The sequence below is a fragment of the Petromyzon marinus genome, unplaced genomic scaffold, assembly GCF_048934315.1.
Source record: "Petromyzon marinus isolate PM22_M1 ecotype Great Lakes invasive population unplaced genomic scaffold, UKy_Petmar_22M1.pri1.0 PM_Scaffold_25, whole genome shotgun sequence".
Classification (NCBI taxonomy): domain Eukaryota; kingdom Metazoa; phylum Chordata; class Hyperoartia; order Petromyzontiformes; family Petromyzontidae; genus Petromyzon; species Petromyzon marinus.
In genome coordinates, this window is record NW_027423224.1 from 980166 (window position 1) to 988487 (window position 8322).

At 49.8% G+C, this 8322-nt stretch overlaps 1 long non-coding RNA gene across 1 annotated transcript; it reads left to right on the plus strand.

Moving 5' to 3' along the window:
- Window positions 1-2603: 2603 nt before the first annotated feature.
- Window positions 2604-4248, plus strand: LOC142923043 (uncharacterized). Its single transcript, XR_012940492.1, has 2 exons — window positions 2604-2688; window positions 3549-4248. It is a non-coding gene; the product is annotated as an uncharacterized LOC142923043 (long non-coding RNA).
- The last annotated feature ends 4074 nt before the right edge of the window (window positions 4249-8322 follow it).

Here is an 8322-nt window from a genome sequence, read left to right on the forward strand (position 1 = left end):
GCTTCCCGCCATTCTTGCAATGGGCGGTGGGGGGGCGAGATCACTCCACGTCGCGAGCGGGAGGAGGAGGGACGAGGGGGAGGGGCCAGCAGGGACGAGGGGGAGGGGCCAGGTGGAACGAGGGGGAGGGGCCAGGAGGGATGAGGGGGAGGGGCCAGGAGGGACGAGGGGGAGGGGCCAGGAGGGACGAGGGGGAGGGGCCAGGAGGGACGAGGGGGAGGGGCCAGGAGCGGGAGGGGGGGAGCCGTGGCGCCGCTCTTGGGCCGCGAGGCCTCCCCCTGGGCCCGCGGCGCCACGCGGAGACCGCGACAGCAGCAGCAGCAGGAGGTGGTGGTGGTGGTGTTTGTGGTTGTAGGCACGGGAGAGGTGGTGGTGGTGTTTGTGGTTGTAGGCACGGGAGAGGTGGTGGTGGTGTTTGTGGTTGTAGGCACGGGAGAGGTGGTCACGGACAGGCGGTGAGTGCCGGGTGATGGAGAGGGGGGGTGAGGGAGTGGATTGCAGGGTGAGTGAGTTAATGAGGAGAATTAATAGGTGAGGAGGGTGAGTGAGTTGAAGGGTGAGGTGAGTGAGTGGGTGAGTGGTGAGTTCACGACAGGGAGATTGGGGCTGAGTGAGTGAACGCAGCGCACGGTAAAGATCCCCTGAGAGCATTCGCAAGAGTTGGACATTGAGTGCCGCTGTCAGGGTCCACACGCAAATTACTCACTTGGCATGATATACAAATTAACCATTGTAAACGATAACTTTAAAAAGTCCGCTATTTGTCAGAGCTAATGCGATGTGCCTTCAGCATATTTGTAGCACGTTAACCAACGTCAACATCGTCATTTAGAGTAACCATTAGTCCATACGTGTCACTTGCTAATAGTCCCCGGGTCAATCACAACTTTGCCGTGCGTGCAGGCTTTGTCTCTGGCTGCTCGCTAGGGCTGCGATGCCTTTCCATGCCACAAGATGACGTTCATTGCTCCTTCCACACCGCGACAATATTTACTGCAGTGTTCTATAACGCGGTAGTTGCGTTGCTGAATAACACCGCGTTGTGTAAACTCCCTCGTTACAATGACTAATACAGGGTAAAGCACAGTCCGTGATAACAGCGTGAGATGCGTGTGTCGGCTGAACAAAGACCGAGGCGCGTGGGGAGCATCAGGAAGCATCCAGCAGCATCCCAATGCCTCGTGTGACGCTGTGCCCAGGCAGCCGTACAACCGCACATTCCTACTCGCGCGACGTGGTTCTGTTGACTCAATCGCGTTATATCCACTTAGCATCCGTGTCATAAAACGTGTTCCCTAATACATCCATCGTGCTATATCCAATTGGCGTTATGAAAACACGCGTTGAGGCAGAACGAACTCTATAAACTATTTTTATTTTACCAGGTGAGACCCACTGAGCTATGTGGCTGTTTTCCAGAAGCGACCTGTCCACAAATGATAGATCAGCTAAATGGCTAATCACGTTAGAAATGTGTAGCACCAGCCACAAATACTCTAGACATGGGATCCCCTTTGACAGGGTCAGTGTCTACTTAGATTCATTCACTCCGCCTATTGTCATGTGGCGTGTGCAGCTGCGTCGTGACACTTGGTAGAGTGCTGTCTTTGAGGCAGCGAGCTTTACAACCGTGTGCGGTGGTTAATTTGCTTAACAGCTTTACACCGAACTCCTTGCTTGTGTTAAAACATGTTTGCGACTTTGCTGATCAAGAACTATGCAGATTTAGATTAATAGTAACATGTATTTGGTGTGAGATGAACTTCCAAACAATTTCCTTTGCTCAACATCTTGGAATTAATGTCTTTTTAAATGGTCAGCTTAAGTGATTCCGTGATGTTTATGTAACTTGACCATTAAGAATATCTATGGAGCACAATTATTTCAATATTATTTGTCATAAGTAAACTTTAAACTGAACCCATATGTGATATTATATTGCCTGATTATTTTATTTTTTAATGTAGTCTACATGCTCTTCTGGGGATATTACCCCACATTTACCATTCATTGATGTTCCCTTTGACATTGGTAATTGGCATTGTCACACCATAGTAATTCATGGGCAATTATGTAATTCTCTCTGTGTCTATCTTTCTCTGCATCTACCTGTGTGGTTGTCTCTCTCTGCCGGTGTGTTTTTCTCTATATGCGTCTCTCGTGTGTCTCTGTGTGTGCCTCTCTCTGTGTGTGGATGTCTCTCGGTGTCTGTCTCTTTCCTTTTCCACGATGTGGTGTTGTATTTACATGCAAATTCTACCTCTAGCCCCGCCCACTTACCCTTGGGCTGAGCTTATCTCAAGCCAATATAACTTCGTGTTTCAGCAGCTTTCTCGCTATATTTTTTCACCTGATGATGGTTGCTTGTGTTGCGATCGAAACGTCGTGATCTATTATTTTTTCTACCTACGTGACTTTACCGAAAGAACCAAAGAGTATTGTGATTGTAATTTTGATAGTGATCGTTGTGGTGGAGGTGGTGATATTGATGGTGGTGTTAACGATAGCGGTGATTTTGGTGGTTTTAATGGTGGTATTGATGGTGGTAATGGTGGTTGACTATTACCCCTCTCGTGTCCTTACGTCCACCACCAGTTCTAAGAATCTGCTGGTGTCTGTGCTGGAGGTGGACGTCGGATATCGGTGCGGTCTGGAGCGTTGGACAATAGACTTCTGCAGCTCAACCAGGTGGACGCACTGGGCAGGGGGCAAGATGGTTGTGGCCTTAGAGACCCACTTACTCCCACAGAGAGCCATAGACTCACTCACAGAGTACACTCACACAGAGAGCCAAAGTCTCACTGACACAGAGCCATAGGCTCACTTACATGGAGACACATAGACTCACTCACACAGAGAACCATTGAATAACTCATTGGTTTTTTCGGTAAAGTCACGTATGTAGAAATACCATAAAATTATATTAAAATAAATCAAGCACGACGTTTCGACCGCAACACAAGCGATCTTCATCAGGTGTAAAAACAAATAGCACATAGGGTGACATCAACGCAACACATAGAGAGCGTTAAACTGCACGGAGGTAAATACAACAAGAAGATGAGAGACGAGAATTCAAAAAACCTAAGAAAATTTTACGTGATGCAATACCAGTCGGCCAACGGCACAGTTAGACACTTGCCTGGCAGACCACGAATTTCAGAAGAGTGCTAAATTTCGTGTTCATCCTCTGGGTTGAACATACCAGCATAGACAGAGTGAACAAATACGAGGTATAAGATAGCAGAAATACATATACAGGGACACAAGAGGTAAGAAGAGGAAAGACGGACAGAGAAGCAAGAAAAAAGGGGCCGGAGGGATGAACAGACAGAGGCTTAAAATAAGTAGTAGAGGTGGGGGGAGGGGCCGAAGAAAGCAAGGGGCACCCCACCCACCCCACCCACCCCACCCACCCCACCCACCCCACCCCACCCACCCCACCCACTCCACCCACCCCACCCACCGATCCTCCCCCCAACCCTCCCCTCAACGCTCCTTTCACTCCTCCCGTCACCCCTCCACCCCTCTCCTTTCTGCTGCGTCAGGGCCAGAGGCTGAGAGCACGGCAGAGGAGGCTACACGGGGAACTGGGCCGCGTCAGGGGTGAGAGACGTGGGGCGACTCGACACTTCACAGCGTGGGTGAGTGTGGGGAGTTCGTGGTGCATGGGGGACGGTGGGTGGTGTGGTCCAGAATATAAACCACCTGTGTAGGATACACGGGGGATTTTTGATTGGTGCTTAAATGTGTGTGTGTGGAAGACGGTGTAGTGTGTGAGTGTGTGTGCGGTGGGGGGTAGGGAGGTAAATGTGTGTGTAATGCAAATGAGTATCTGGGGCGGTGTGTAAACATCACACATTGGGGAGACAAAGGCGGTCCGGTGTGGTTCTGACCACTTACCATTTCGTGTACTATGCCGGCCTTCATAGGAGCTCAACAACAGCACTTGCCCCACCAGTCTGTGGAGCTCCATTGGGGATGTTTGTGTCGGAGCTCGTGCTGTAGGCATAGACGACGCGCGACCGTGGATCCTCTATAGGGAGCGCGCGTCTGCTGTGGGTCGCATGGAGCTGTACGAGCGGACACCGCCGCAGCGATTCCCATACCGAGTCACGAGATAGGCGCTGGGAAACAATTGCGCTGAAGTGTGTTGCTGGGTGGATGAAGCGAGCACCACCATGGTGTGCTTGCCTTGTATGGTCAGTCGTGTGACTGATTATTATAATATATTAATTCACACCTGTGCACCGTGTCATGGCAGTTTCTCTGTTTTTCCTTCATTGCATTTTTATTTCAGAAATATTTCACCTGCAAAATAGATTGAGTTTGAATATCTCATGCGAAAGGGTGCCCAGGGCATGTGGGGTCGTCCAATTGCACAGTGCTTAGCGCACATCACTACACACCCATGGACTAAATCCAGAGGCGAGTGACAAATGAATCAGTTTTGCCCCCCTCGCTTCACCAATCCGCACTAGTCGGCGTGGTGAAATATGGTTAAAAATCAACAAGACCGACAGGGCATAGGGTGCCCATTATCCAGAAGGGCTTTACTTTATTTTCACATCCACATCTAATTGTGGATTTGGTTATTTTTCTTTAGTTATCTTTGTTGCATAAATACAACTTGACAAGATGTGTACTGCTTCATTCTGGTACATTTACTGTTTTTCAGTGCATTTCAGCACTGGGTGTGTTTGTTGGATTTATAGTTTGTCACGTGAGGTTAAACACAAAAACTATTTTATGAACCAGGCAAAGTCCACTAAGCTATTAGATTTTTAATTGAACTGACAGATGCTGTAACCTGGTCCCTTGGGTACCCAGGCCTTCCTATAGTATAACTCCAGGAATTGGCAGATTTTTCTTTTATTGTGCCAAGTAAGGTCCACTGAGCTATATAGCTGTTTTTCAAAAGCAACCAGGCCACAAATCATAGCTCAACGAAGTGACTTATCACGTGGAAATTTGTAGCAGCCAAATACTGTAAACGCATATTTCTAAATGTGAAGGGAAAAAAACTCGAGGATCCAGAGAAAACCCACGCCACCACGGGGAGAATATGCAAACTCCAAATATCCAGGCGTCAGGGTTGGAATCGAACCCACGACCTCCTGCATTCCAGGCGAAGGGGATAACTTGTTGCCACCACTGAGCCCCTTGTTAATCTGATGTGGTATACTGGTACAGCCCCTGGTGGCCTCGGTCACTTTACTGACCTTTGCACCATTGTGTAGTCGGTTCAATTGAGTCGCAGACATACTCTTTGGAGGCAACAAATTGATTTATACCAACACGAAGGGGTAACTTCCCTTTTACCAGATAACAACCTATGGTGGTGGACCACCAGGCTATCTGCGCTAACACTCTGGGATAGCTACAACGAGCAGGACTCCAGCTTGAGTCCTGCCCATGTGTTGGTGACTCTTGCCGGACGTTGAATGTAGATCTTTCAGAAGACAACAGCAAAGCTAAACCCCGGTCCCTCTGGGGACCCGGTTTATATGCTGACCAGTCGCGGCCGGCTCCGCCCTTGGCCACGACTACCTTCTCGATTCCTATTGCAAGATCTCGCCCTGACACGTGACTACCCACTAGCCCCAACTTGGGGCCCCTGCGTAGACTTTACCCGTCATGTACTTTCCAGGGTCAACCAGAGTGCAATGGCCCACATTAACCTCATTCATGGCTGACACTTTCACACCCCTCCTATAGAGGACAGCACTGCACGCCACGCGTGGTGCCACTCAGCGCCATGACTCAGCGCTCACCAAGCCCCACTAGGGCTGGTACTACACCCACATATATGGGGTGTCGGTGATGTAATTACATCGCACGCCGTGCCTCTCAGGCCGGCGCTACACAGTGGCATTCCCGATGTCACTACATTACCCCCCCCCCCCCATTCGTAGCATTCAGCCGTCCTGGCTGTCAACTCCCCCTTAAAACTAACCAAGTGAATAAGTTCTAGATTTGAAGCTTTCGTGACTGCAAGGATCCATACTCTTTGGTTCTATTCGGTAAAGTCACGTAGGTAAAAAAGAAAACAACAAAAATCATGACGTTTTGGCCACAACACAAGTGGCCTTCATCAGGTGAAGGGGACCGTACTGTCATGAGGACAGCGTTGGAGTGAAGACAGTCCAGCCCAGGTCGCGTCCTTTTAAGCTGTGTGGGAGAAAACAAAATGCTTTGACAAAGGAATTAGCATAAAATGACCGTAACGCACAAGAGGACCGGCACGGAGGGGGGGAGGGGGTTTGAAGTAGAACGTAGAGGACCGGCACGGGGCAGGGGGGTAGTTTACAAATGTAGATGTGAAGTGAAATAAGCTTCTATGAAAGTTTGGTATATCACTATTTGGATAAATACCATTGAAAATTAGTTTAATGTTTGGTATGATTTAGAACATCTTTCCAATGGTTGCTTAAGTGAATAAGGTGATAAAAAGCGAGTAAAAGTGACTAAACACTATGTGTGCCTCAATAATTAACAATAGCAAATAGCATATAAATACCCAAGCCCACCTATACAATATATACACTAGCTACAAATGTACAGAACAACACGAGAAAATATAAAACGCGAATGCACGGAATCCCCTCCATCACCAACAACTCCCATCCTCACCGTGTAACAATACCCATAAGCACAACAAAGGCTAGGTTCAGCCAATAACCGATATGGCCTACTGAGTGTGACAAGCAACTGATGGTGTGGGAGTGTGTGTGCATGGGTGTCACAAAATCCGAAGAGTTTTTGAGCGTGTCCTCGTGGCTGGGCCTCCAGTGGAGGTGGGCTCACTCTCCCTGGAGGTCCCAGGGGGAATATGCAACTGTCCAGTCGAAGAGCAGTAGGCCGGGTCGATCGGTTCTCCTCTCCCGAATCAAGTGAAGACAGCGCAGGCGGCGGCTCGGGGGACATCAGGCGCGCGGCACCTGAGGGAGGAAGCACACGACTCTGCTGAGGACCAACCTCAACGGGCACACATGCCAGCTCGCCGGACACATCTGTCCCTCGGCGCCCACAGTGTGGAGATGGAACAAACTCGCAGGGAGCAATAAAGGGCTTAGGGCAAGAGCAGTGTACAAACCAACTCCGCCGCCCCAAGCGAATCTGGACACACTGCGGTCGAATGACCCGAATCACATCAACCAGCCCTCTCCAGGGTTTGAGCAATTTGGGCGATGTACCCACCGGTACCTGTGGACAGTGCAACCAAGCTCTGTCCCCAGGTGCCCACTCATGTTTTGAAGTACGGAAGCCCCTCAGCCATTCATTGGCCAATTGGCACGAATCAGAATTTACCCTGGAAGTCTCCCGCACTTCGGAAAGCTTTTGAAGGGTACATCACACGGAGTCAGAGATTTAAGATTTAGCCTTGTTGGGTGCGGCTTGTAACTGAACATGAATCAGGGGGTGGTGTTCTCGCTGACCTGATGACTCAACATGGAGGTCAGAGTCCTGTGCAGCCACCTCAACCATACCATCCATCTGCGGATTGTGCGGTGACATGCGTACTTTCTTGGTTCACAACTAACGCACACCTCTTGCAATAATTTTGAATAAAATGTTTTGCCCTGATTGTTCAGAAGACGTTCGGGAGCACTCTTGTCCATTATGTAGTGGGTAATAAACTGGAGGAAGCTTACTCTGAGGCAACACATTTATTATAACATTAACAGGTTATTACACAATGGGGTAATGGCCCCTTTCACCCGATACTCTATGTAGGTAGTCCCTCCAGACTAGCTTGCCTCTCACTGGCTATCACGACATCTATACTGCTGGGGCTTGAGTCTTCCCTTGAGTCTTCACTGGTTATCAGCTGGAGCCTTTATTGGTACAAGCTCTAGCCGACCCTAGCCAGGGGTTCTGCTCTGCCCATTGGGCTCTTCTCTTCAGGGCTCCAGGATGCTCTTCAGTCTTCGGCCGGACAACAACTGCTGGGACCGCTCAGGGACCTGACTTATATATAGGCTCCTGGCTCACTCCGCCCCTGGCCACGCCTTCCTTCTAGGACCGTCTCCGAGGGTCTGGAGAATGACATCATCTCCCCAGCCCCCTTCCCGGGATCTGGGGTCCCGACCTTTGGTCACGATGCTCCCCCAGGGATTGCCTTGGCCAACGGCCCGTCATCATTAATCCAGCAGGTTCAGCCTCCCCTCTGCTCCCTACTGACACAAGCTAGTACTGCCGGCTATGATTAGTGGCGATCATGTTCAACCATGCCACTACAATTATATAGCCATTGAGGAATGCCTTAGTGATCTTTGCCGCCAACTGTTTGGGAAGCGGCCAGGCCACAGGCCATCATGA